Genomic DNA, 12,137 nt, shown 5'->3' on the forward strand with positions numbered 1-12,137 from the left:
CCTCCAGCACCTCATTTCAGATTTATCAGATTTATCAGATTTATCACGGGACTTTGATCGTCCCCTCGATCTTCCTCTGTGACCAGACTTTGATTTGTCATCACTCCTCCCTCTAGCAACCAGAGCCTCATTGTTGGTACCTTCAGAATCTACCCTTCTCATCTGCTCAGACAATAAGGCAACAACAACCGTATCAAACGGCAGTTTATTAACACTAGTACCAATTGACACAATGATGTGCTCCCAAGAGTTGGGCAGTGAACACAACAAGGTGCAAGCTTTGTCTTCCTCGTCCAGGTTAATGTCTATAGACGAAAGTTGTGCACAAATAATATTAAATTCATTTAAATGAGCAGAGAAAGAATCACCTTCGCTCATCCGCAGATTATACAGCCTCCTTCGCAGGAACATCTTGTTCACGAGTGACTTGCTCTGATAGAGACTTCCCAGCTTCGTCCAGAGATCCTTCGCGGTCTTCTCAGAAGTTACGTTCACCAGAACGTTATCAGCCAGGCATAACCAGATCAGGCTTCGCGCCTTTCGATCGTCTCTGGTCCACTCCTTCAACTCCTTCGACTCGCCATCACCTGACGTTTCTTCACCGACAGGTTTTGTTGGTACGGACGGCTTATCATCTTCGATCACGTACCACACGTCCCTGTCAACGAGCAGAGCCTCCGTCTTCAGCTTCCTTAACTCGAACCCTTTTCCTCCGAACTTTTCAACCTCGACCCGTGATTGGCTAGTCGACATCCTCTCCAGATCAATTTCGCAGTTTTATCTATGCCAAGAAAAAACCCTAAATTGCGAAACCCCAATCTGTCACAGGAACCCTGGTCGCAGAACCTGGCTCTGATACCAATTGTTGGAAATCGACAATCACACAGAATCGAGAAAACAGAAAAAGAGATAAGAGTAGAGAGATTTACATGATGATTTACCCTGGTTCACCCAATATAGGCTACGTCCAGCTTGTCTGTACTATATTCACCTCACCGCCACTCATTACAAGTCTCTCGGTTTACAAGGCAGATATAAATAGGATTACAAAAAACCCCAACCCCCGCCGGGGCGGCTCCCCCGGACCCCCGCCCGCTCACCTGGGAGCGGGACCCCAGTTGCCTTTCTGCTGACCCCGACAATTAGGGCCAACATCATCATGTGAAGTATGAGCAATACCCAACAAAATGAACAAGCAATTAAAGGGTAGCAAATAGATAATGTAAAACTTGATATATGTGATGAAAAACAGATCCATCACTTTGCCATCAGGTGTGGTAGATACCTTCACTTGCGGCAAGTTCGTGATGCCAAGGACGAAGTCAAGGTCAGCAAAAAATATAAAAAGAATCATGTTACTATCACAAAGATGAAGAAACTGGGGATAAAGTCTCCATTGTTAAAGTCTCCACAGTCAACTCCTCAACATCCACCGTCTTCGCAACCTTCTCCATGAACTTAACCATCTCCTCATATCGCTCTGTCTGCTCTGCCAACTTCGCCATGTTAAAATAAAAATTCTTCAAATTTTGGGGGGCGCCCATCCTAGCCCCTCTGGGTGGATCCAACGTTGGTTCCTCCCTAAATTTAATATTTATCATTATATATATATATATATGAGGTAGGATCCTTTAACATTAATGTCAAATTTCAAATTTGACACCTCATTTGAGAGCCGTTAGATAAAAAAAGATCAACGACTCTGATTTGCAAGCATTTGACACCATTAATCTTTTTTTATCTAATGGCAATCAGATGAGGTGTCACCGGTATCAAAGGATCCTGCCTATATATATATATATGTATGTATATATATATATATATATCTATATACCAGTGGGTTCCGGAAGTGTGAGGAGGGAAATGAAGTAAACTAAAGCAGAAATAGAAAGTAGGAAAGTAGACAGACTACTAAGATTTTAAAATCCATTGGAGAGATTTGTTCATTTTCATCTTTTAATTTAAAAGGTGAAGCAAGAACAGACCTGCTTTTGTTATCACAAACTTTTGGGAGATAGAAAGAAGTTGTGGGAGGAAATTCAGACTTAATAACTTCTCCTTCCTTCAGGTGCCAAACAGTGATGACATTAGCAGATTGAGGAGTCTTGAATGGATAATCAATGTCCTGTTGGACAGAATAAGCGTGAAACCAATCAAAGAAAGGAATATTTAACTTTACCTTGTTAAGAAAGTTATAAAAATTTTCTTGAATTAGTTGTCTTTTAATTCCCTTATAATTTTGGAAGAACCATTCATTTTGAGGAGACCGCTCCTCAGAATTAAAGTCTTTCCTAAGGGTTTCCTTATCTATAATGAACTTATATAACATCATAAGAATTATGCATAGAGGAATAGGTTGGAGATTGAATAGATTTTGGAGATTGGATAATATTTTGTTCATTTTCTTCTTCTTTTTGGGTATATGAAGGTTTAGGAATAGAAGAAGAGGTGTCCAAACCTTGGAGATGGAGATTGAACCTTCTAGGTTCAGAGATTGTAGAGAAAGATCTCCTTGAAAGAGCAGATTGAAAATCTTCAGAACAAAAATCTTGAGTTTGAACAGACCTGGAAGAACTTGCAGAACTGAAAGAGTTTCTTCTATCGAAGATTATTTCAACAGCACCACTTGGGAACTGCTTGATTTCTCTGAAGTTTGGAGTATCTCTAGGTTGAGCAGGTGTTTCCTTCTCAAGTCTCCATTTATCTGGTAGGACTATGTCAGTCCAACGGATGCTTTTGGGTACAGTGACATTTGCTCTAGACATGTCAGTAAGGAACAAAGTAGTTTCCCCAGTTTTCTTGGGTTTAAGAACCCTAGAGATGGAAGAATTCAATACTTTATATTGAATCCTAAAAAGCAAAGCTGCTGGAATAGATCCGGATTTCATGTCCAGACCACTTGTCTCAATGTTCAAAGTTAAGACATCCAAGATATTTTTATCTTGAAGACTAACCATACGATCAAGATAACAATTGAAAAAGATTGGTCCATTGCTTAGGCTTGTTTCAACAGTTCCAAGTATAGAATCTGTAAATTTGTTATGCCTTGTATCACGAAGGCATAGAAGAACAGAAGCATTTAGACCTTCAATTCCAAGAGGTTTAATAGCCACTTGGACACATCTGATGTGCAGATAGTTATAACTTTGTTTATGAGTTTGTATAGATGATTTTGAAAGGAGTTGAAATTCTTCAAATTCCTTATTTAAAGGGATATTTCTTTCAACTGTTCAGATCAAAGTTTTGCTTGAACAAATCCAAAATACAATCTGTTCTGATCTTCCGAATGCTTTTTGGCAAAGGAAAAAACATATCGTAGATCTTCCCTATGAAATACCTCATAACATAAATAATATAAGTGTGGCTCTAGTCACGGAACTACAACAATGTAGACCTGACCATCTAACAGTTTATACAGCTCCAATAAGCTAGCTATCCAATAACCAAGAGTCCACAGCTCAACGTCCAAACACAGCAGATTCACAATCTGTTATGGACCAACATTATATTAATAAACATGTACCACCTGCATATAACTTAAAGACAACGCCTTTCCTTACGTTTTACGTCTTAAGGCTCCATACCAAGCCATAAGTCCTTAATCACAACGATTCTGACTTAAATCATTAATTATAGAAGTTCAGCTTCATCAATCTAGGGTCCACAAACCCCCAATAGCCTACTGTACACACAACACAGCTACTGTTCTGCGAAATCCCAGAATATCCGGATATTCCTCGGGACCATATCCGGATATGCAATATCCGGATATCTCACTGAACATATCCGGATATCCAGAATCCCATATCCGGATATCTATTATCCGGATACTCAAAACCCATATCCGGATATTACATATCCGGATATTCATCGGGCACATATCCGGATATTTCACGACAGAATGCAGAAACTGCATTTCGTGAAGATATCCTTCCAAGGTTGGGTTTTTAACGATTTAAAGCACCTAAACATGCATTTCTAGGTGTGTTCAACATTACCCAACAACAAGTTATCATCTTTAAGCCTTAACATGCATCAAGCTTTCATTTTTAAGCATTAAACTCATGATCAAAGGTTGGTATACATACCAAAGGCTTAAAACAGAGAATGGAGGTGCTCTTGGAGCTCAACACAACCCCTCAAGTCTGACTCAAAGATGTGCACGAAAATAGCACCATAAAGGTTGGTTCCTTAGAGCAAAGTTCCCCACTTGGACCTCCAAAAACCAAAGCCAAGCTTCTCACAACCAAGCCAACCAAGTCAGCCCCAAAACCCCTCACCAACAGTGGCTGAGCACTCCCCCAAGCCCACTCTCCATACTCACAAGTCACCACCCAAGTGTATACAAGAAGAAAGGGTGAAGAAAACCAATAAAGGTCACAACTTGGCTCAAGAATGAGGGAGAAGGCCAAAGGAACAGAAACTGGTCAGCCTCCACCAACAACTCACGCTCAAAGTCTGGTATCTAGGGCTTTGTGCCCTTTAAAAGGAGTATATATAGCCCAAACGCACTTAAACACACAGTATTAACTTTAATTGCTACGCTTATAATTTTAATCCCAAACTTTAGATTATGAAACTACATAATTTTCTAAGATTTATCATATTTTTCTTATAATTTTCTGAGCACCTTTCCGGTACGCGCTTTTCCAAGCCAGTACCGGTTTCTAGCACCAGTTCTCATTATCTGGACTTGAAACTCGTTTTACAAGTCCTACATATTATTCTAGTAATTGTCATGCACTTATTATAATTTTCCGGGATACTTTTTTGGCACGCATTTATACCGACTAGCAGAACCGGTATCTGCACTTTTCTTCCGAAAAGTGACTTTTAGCATTATTACTCACTTACTATAATTATTAAAGCCTCATAATAATTATTAGGGTCAATTATGGAATCATTTCCTATTTTTGCATAATTTATTAATTAAATTCCTTAATTAACGGTGCGGGTTCTTACATTCACCCCACCTTTTTAGGATTTTGACCTCAAAATCAGAAACATACCTGGTCGAAACTCGGGGTACTGCCGGAGAAGCTCGTCCTCACTCCTCCCAAGTACACTCCTCAGGAGTCCTTCCGGTCCACTGCACCTTGACCATCGGAATGATCTTGCTCCTCAGCTGCTTCTCGCCACGATCGAGAATCTTTAGTGGTCCTACGGGAGTCTTTAAGTTCTCCCGAACTTCCACATCATCCGGTTGCACCACGTGCGAAGGATCTGCTATGTACCTCCGAAGCTGAGACACGTGAAACACGTCGTGGATGTTGGCCAGGTTCGGAGGCAAGGCAAGCCGGTAGGCAACAGGTCCTACTCTACCAAGAATCTGGTATGGCCCAATAAAGCGCGGGCTCAGCTTCCTCACTCCGAGTGCCCGTCCAACACCGGTGACAGGTGAAAGTCTCACAAACACGTGCTCACCCTCACTGAACTCCAGAGGTCGATGCTTGACATCGTAGTAGCTCTTCTGACGATTCTGCGCCTGCTTCAGCTTTTCCCTGATCATCTGGATCTGCAGGGTTGTATCTTGGACAAAGTCCAAGCCAAACAACTCACGATCCCCAACCTCCGACCAGCAGGTAGGTGTACGACACCTCCTACCGTAGAGCGCCTCGTAGGGTGCCATGCCCAGGCTAGCATGGAAACTGTTGTTATAAGAAAACTCTACCAATGGAAGGTACCTATCCCATGCCGAGCCCTGCTCCAACGTGCAAGCCCGCAACATGTCCTCCAAGGTCTGGATAGTCCGCTCAGTCTGTCCATCAGTCTGAGGGTGATAGGCGGTACTCAACCTCAACTGTGTACCAAAAGCTCCCTGCAGCGCCTCCCAGAACCGAGATGTGAACTTCGGGTCCCTATCACTGATGATACTCACGGGCACCCCGTGAAGCCTCACAATCTCGCGAACATACAGTCTGGCCAACTGCTCTGTAGTGAAGCTCACCTTCACTGGAAGAAAATGGGCAGACTTCGTCAGTCTGTCCACAATGACCCATATCGAGTCACAGCCAACCTGAGTCTTCGGCAGACCCACAACGAAGTCCATGGAATGCTCTCCCATTTCCACTCCGGAATCTCAAGAGGTTGAAGCTTACCAGACGGCTTCTGGTGTTCAATCTTCACTTTCTGGCAAACCAAACACTTGGACACAAAGATAGCAACATCTTTCTTCATGCCCGGCCACCAGAAGTTCTTCTTCAAGTCTTGATACATCTTAGTAGCACCAGGGTGGATAGAAAACTGACCCTTATGGCCTTCTGCCATAACCTCTTCTGTCAACGGACCTCGAGGAACCACAATCCTCCGCTGGAACAAAAGCAATCCATCATCATTCCAAGACACACCGTCTTGGTTCTTCACATAATCCAGACACTCTCTCTGAACTTGTGCCTCTTTAATCTTTTCTAGGAGCTCGTTCACAACATCTGATGCTTCCAACCCGAGAAGTACGCTCGCACACGGAGCGGTCACTGCCAAGTGGCGGAACTTCTCAACCACATCGAAGTTACCAAGTAGCAAACTGGATGAACTACTGGATTTCCGACTCAGCATCAGCTACCACATTGGCCTTGCCAGGATGATACCTTAGCTCAAAGTCGTAGTCCTTTATGAACTCCATCCATCTCCTCTGCCTCATGTTCAACTCCTTCTGGTCGAACAGGTACTTCAAACTCTTGTGGTCACTGAACACCACAAACCTCAAACCAAAAAGATAATGCCTCCAAATCTTGAAAGCAAACACAATCGCAGCCAACTCCAAATCATGAGTCGGGTAGTTCTCCTCATGAGGCTTCAACTGCCTCGAAGCAAAAGCAACAGCTCTACCAGACTGCATCAGCACACAGCCCAGCCCCTTTCCAGAAGCATCACAATAAAGCTCAAACTGCTCCTCAGGATCAGGAAGGATCAACACAGGTGAAGAAGTCAATCTCTCCTTCAACTCCTGAAAGCACGCCTCACACTCGTGAGTCCACACAAATGGAGTCTCCTTTCGGGTAAGGCGAGTCAAAGGGAGAACCATCGTGGAAAAACCCTTGATGAACCTCCGATAGTAACCTGCCAAACCTAAGAAGCTCCTCACCTCCGTAGCTGTCTTGGGTCTCTCCCAATCCAACACGGCCTCAATCTTGTTGGGATCCACTGCAACTCCATCTGCTGAAATCACATGCCCCAGAAACTTGACTGATTTGAGCCAAAACTCACACTTAGAAGGTTTAGCATAAAGCTTTTTCTCCTTCAGCACTTGCAGAACAATCCTCAGATGCTCCGCATGCTCCTTCTCAGTCTTGGAGTAGATCAGAATATCATCAACGAAGACAATCACGAACTGATCCAGATACGGCTGGAAAATCCTGTTCATGTAGTCCATGAACACTGCCGGCGCATTTGTGAGTCCAAACGGAATCACCAAATACTCAAAATGACCGTATCTCGAACGAAACGCGGTCTTCGGGACATCCTCCGGCTTCACCCGAATCTGATGGTATCCGGACCGGAGATCAATCTTGGAATACACACAAGCACCCCTGAGCTGATCCAACAGATCATCAATCCGAGGAAGGGGATACTTGTTCTTGATTGTCACCTTGTTCAACTGCCTGTAGTCGGTGCACAATCGCATTGTCCCGTCCTTCTTCTTCACAAAGATAACCGGTGCTCCCCAAGGAGACACACTCGGTCTAATGAAATCTTTCGCCGAAAGATCCTCAATATGCTTCTTAAGCTCAGCCAACTCTGGTGGCGACATCCGATAAGGAGCTAAAGAAATCGGCCCCACACCGGGCAACAAGTCAATGGAGAACTCTATCTCCCGCTGTGGCGGAAACTCAGGAATCTCCTCAGGAAATACCTCAAGGAACTCCCCCACCACAGGAATGGCAGTGATATCCTCCTGTGTCCTACTCACCAAACCACCCAACATGACATAACCCAATGCCCCTGCTCGCAACGCTCTCCTGGCCTGCAGCAGTGAAATGTATGGCGAGGAACTAGCTGTGTAATCACACGGAGACATCACCACTCGCTTTTCACAACAATAAATCAATGCACAGTTTCTAGACAACCAATCCATGCCCAGAATAATCTCAAGGTTGGCCATTGGCAATCCTATCAGATCTATCGAGAACTCACGGCCATCCCACTGAAACGCTACATCGCGTTGTACAGTGGTAGAATCACAAATCTCTCCGGTGGCGGTAGTCACCCGCAACGGTGGAGAAAGCACAGCACTGGGCAACTCAAGCCCCAAAGCAATCGGGGTAGTAACAAACGAATGAGTAGCCCCGGAATCAAAGATGGCATCAACAAAAGAATCACCAATAGACACAGTACCTGTGACAAGGTTCGGAGCGCGGTCCGACTGCTGCCTATCCAGTGTATACACTCTCCCAACAGAAGGTGGCACTGCAGGTGCCGAAGAGGATGCCATCAGAACCATCCGCAAAGGAACTGCCTGAACAGCTGCAGCTCTCGTCATCGACGACGGACAATCTCTAGAGAAGTGGCCCTCCTTGCCACACTTGAAGCACAGCAACCGCTTCGTAGCACAGCGTCCCACATGCTCCTTCCCACATTCTGAACATCTCGGAGTGGTAGGAGGCCTAGCAGAACTCCCCTGATGTGAAACAGCTCTCTTGAACTGACCAGGCGCTTGCCTAGTCGCTAACTGCTTTCCCTTGCCCTTATCAGCAAACCTCCTGTCCTTCCAAGAAGTAGGAGCAGGAGTGGAACCACCTGTTCCCTTGCTCTCCTCAACCTTGGCCCTCTTGGCCTTGCTTGCCACGCAAACATCCTCGATGTCCTTACACTGCTGAACCAGTTTACCAAAGTCCCTCGAAGCAGCACCAGCAAGATGCTCGGCAATCACCTCACTAAGTCCCCTGCGGAACTTAGCTTCCAGAAACAACGGAGTAGGAGGAACCATCCTGAAGTGTGCAAACTTCACTAGCTCATTAAACTTAGCCAGGTACTCATCAACAGACATCGAGCCCTGTACCAAACGATCAAACTTTCCCTGCTTTCTCTCCTACGCATCATAGGGAAAGTATCGGCCCAGAAAGCACTCCTCAAAGAATGGCCACGTCAAGACACGACCCTGCCTCTCAAAAGCACGAGAGGTGTGCGTCCACCATTCATGGGCATCGCCCTCCAGCATGTAGGTTGAGAACATCAGCTTCTGTGGGTCTGTACACTGCATAACCCGAAAGATCTTGTCCAACGACTCTAGCCATCTCGCAGCAGCAATAGGATCCAAAGACCCTTCAAACACAGGTGGCTTATGCTTCCTGAAAGTATTCAGTCGGCGATCGATCACATCACGATCCTCAGCAATCCCTACAAGGGTGTGACTATGGCTCTCCTCCTGAACACTAGGTGGAGTGGTGGCGGTGGTGGCGGTGGTGGTGGAGCCTGGCCAATAGCAGGACCAGCTCTCATTTCCTCCAACATGACTCTCATCATCGTCATGTTCGCCATCCTGTTCGCCTCGAGGACTTCCTCAGTGGTCCTCCGGTTCGCTTCATGAACCTTAGCTGCGGCTATCCGGTTCGCCTCGCGAACAACTTCCATCATTGCCGCGTTGGCCAATCTAGTGGCCTCCTGATCGGCTAACCTAGCCACCTGCATCTCAGCTAATGCAGTCAGGATAGGATCAGGTTGATCCTCAAAAATCTCTCGTGTTCTCCCGGACCTTACCATGACTCTGCACAAGTTACACAAATTATGAGTTGATCAGGCCCACGCAATGTGATCACATATACATCATCATAATAAAATTCGACGGAGTAAACACAAAGACAGACACAACCAAACAACCTAGCAATTGCAATACATACAGGCTTTTTATGCAGCATTAATAGGGCTAACAATTATCCATGCAAAAAATAGTGGGATATACAACAAAAGAAAAGTAGAGGTCTTTTTTACTCATAATATACAACAACAAAAAAGTAATGGGACATTAAATGAGTTGTCTGCCACGATAAATGATTAACTTAATTTTCCATTTTTGATTTTTTTATTTCAATGTGTAATTTAAAATTTTTTAAAAGAAATTTTTATTTATGAGTATTTCTGATCTTTTCCAAATCATTTCCCACCATTACAATTTGAAATTTAAAATTGAAATCCAAAATTTGAAATCAATTCAGAATTCGAATTTCAAAAGAGTGAGCAATTCCAACGTAGAAAGTATTCAAAAGAGCGGAGTAATTCCAATATACAAATCAGTGGGACATTGAATGAGTTGTCTGCCACCATAAATGCTTAACTTAATTTTCCATTGAATGAGTTGTCTGCCACAAAAAATTATTCACATAATTTTTCATTTAATTTATTTCCAAATTTTGAATTTATTTTACAATATAAATAATTTTGTTATTTTACAATATTTTTTTTAATGTTTTTTTAAGCAACATTAATAGGGCTAACAATTACTCATGAAATCAAAACATAATTTGAATTTTAAAAGAGTTGATCATTCCAATGTAGAAATCAGCATATTTGAATTTTAAGAGAGCTGATTTGAATTTTAAAAGAGCTGATCAATTCCAATGTAGAAGTGGGTCAGTGGGTCATTGAATGAGGTGTCTGCCACCACAACTTAATTGAATAAAAAATTAATTTTCCGTTTTTTTCGTATTTTAAAACATTTAAAATATTTAATAATTCCAATGTAAAAACAGCTGAGTCATTAAAACAGGTGAGTGATTCCATTTCAAAATTCAAAATTTTAAATCAGCTGACTCATTAGATGAGATGACCAATTCCAATGTGAAGGTAAGTGGCGCATTAAATGTTTTGTCTGCCACCTCATTTGTTTTAAATTATTAGAAATTTTAAATCAGCTGACTCATTAAATGAGATGACCAATTCCAATGTGAAGGTATGCGGCGCATTAAATGATTTGTCTGCCACCACATTTGTTTTAAATTATTAGAAATTAAAATTGATTTTTCGATTTTTAAAAGAAAAATCGAAAAAATTAATTGAATAAAAAATTAATTTTCCGTTTTTTTTCGTATTTTAAAATATTTAATAATTCCAATGTAAAAATAGCTGAGTCATTAAAACAGGTGAGTGATTATATTTCCAAATTCAAAATTTTAAATCAGCTGACTCGTTAAATGAGATGACCAATTTCAATGTGAAGGTAAGTGGCGCATTAAATGCTTTGTCTGCCACCACCTTTGTTTTAAATTATTAGAAATTAAAATTGATTTTCGATTTTTAAAAAAAAAATCTTTTTTCAATTTACCCAAAAAGAAAAGTTTACAGGTGCCATGTAATGTGAAAGGAAAACTCAGACACTCATGTTCCTCAACAATACCAATACCAAATAAAAATGAATCAGACACTCATGTTCCTCATTGAATATTGAGAAGAAATTATATACAAATACAAAAAACGAGAAATGTTTAGCCTATTTTTTCAGAGCAAGTCACATTTTGTTTGACCCATATCTATATTAGGAAGAACAAAAAAAAAAAAAAAAAAACATTATCAGATTCAGAATTAAAAAACGGGGGACCAATCACTTAATGCAGTTGCAACATCACAGCCATTATCACAAACAAAAATTTAAAACCCTAAATACAATTAATTCATTATCGTTCTTCTTCTTCAGGAAAACTCAGAACTTGACAAACAGATCCTTCAACATTCTCATCAGTTCAAAAATAAGACTTCGCCCCTGTCAGAAATGATGAGAAAATACAGTACCAATACAGAAATGAACAGAAAAAAAAATCTCACTTTAGATGGTGATCGGGGAAGTAGTGGTGAACGACGACGGTAGCACCTGAAAATGTGATAGTCAACCTTTTTTTTTTAGAGAGAGACATTTTTGGTGAAGTGAAGAGTGGGAGCTTGTCTTGGTGTTGGTGTTGGTGAAGACGACGAGTGATGGGAGATCTCTTCTTCTTTCGTCCCCACGGTAAAGGGATCACGCATCGACTTTGCGACTCCAAGATCCCAGTAGAAAGTTCAACGAGGAATTGAGCTACTTCATCCTCCTTCGATCTTGTCAACGTTGTTGTCCCATGACTCGACGACGAAACATCATAACCACTGCTGTCTCTCTTTCTCTTTCCTTTTCCTTTTCGAATCCTCCCCATCAAAACCCGATCTTGTTAAAG

This window comes from Gastrolobium bilobum, unplaced genomic scaffold (genome assembly GCF_033153095.1).
Source record: "Gastrolobium bilobum isolate Gb01-03AN ecotype WA unplaced genomic scaffold, APGP_CSIRO_Gbil_v1 utg4282, whole genome shotgun sequence".
NCBI lineage: Eukaryota > Viridiplantae > Streptophyta > Magnoliopsida > Fabales > Fabaceae > Gastrolobium > Gastrolobium bilobum.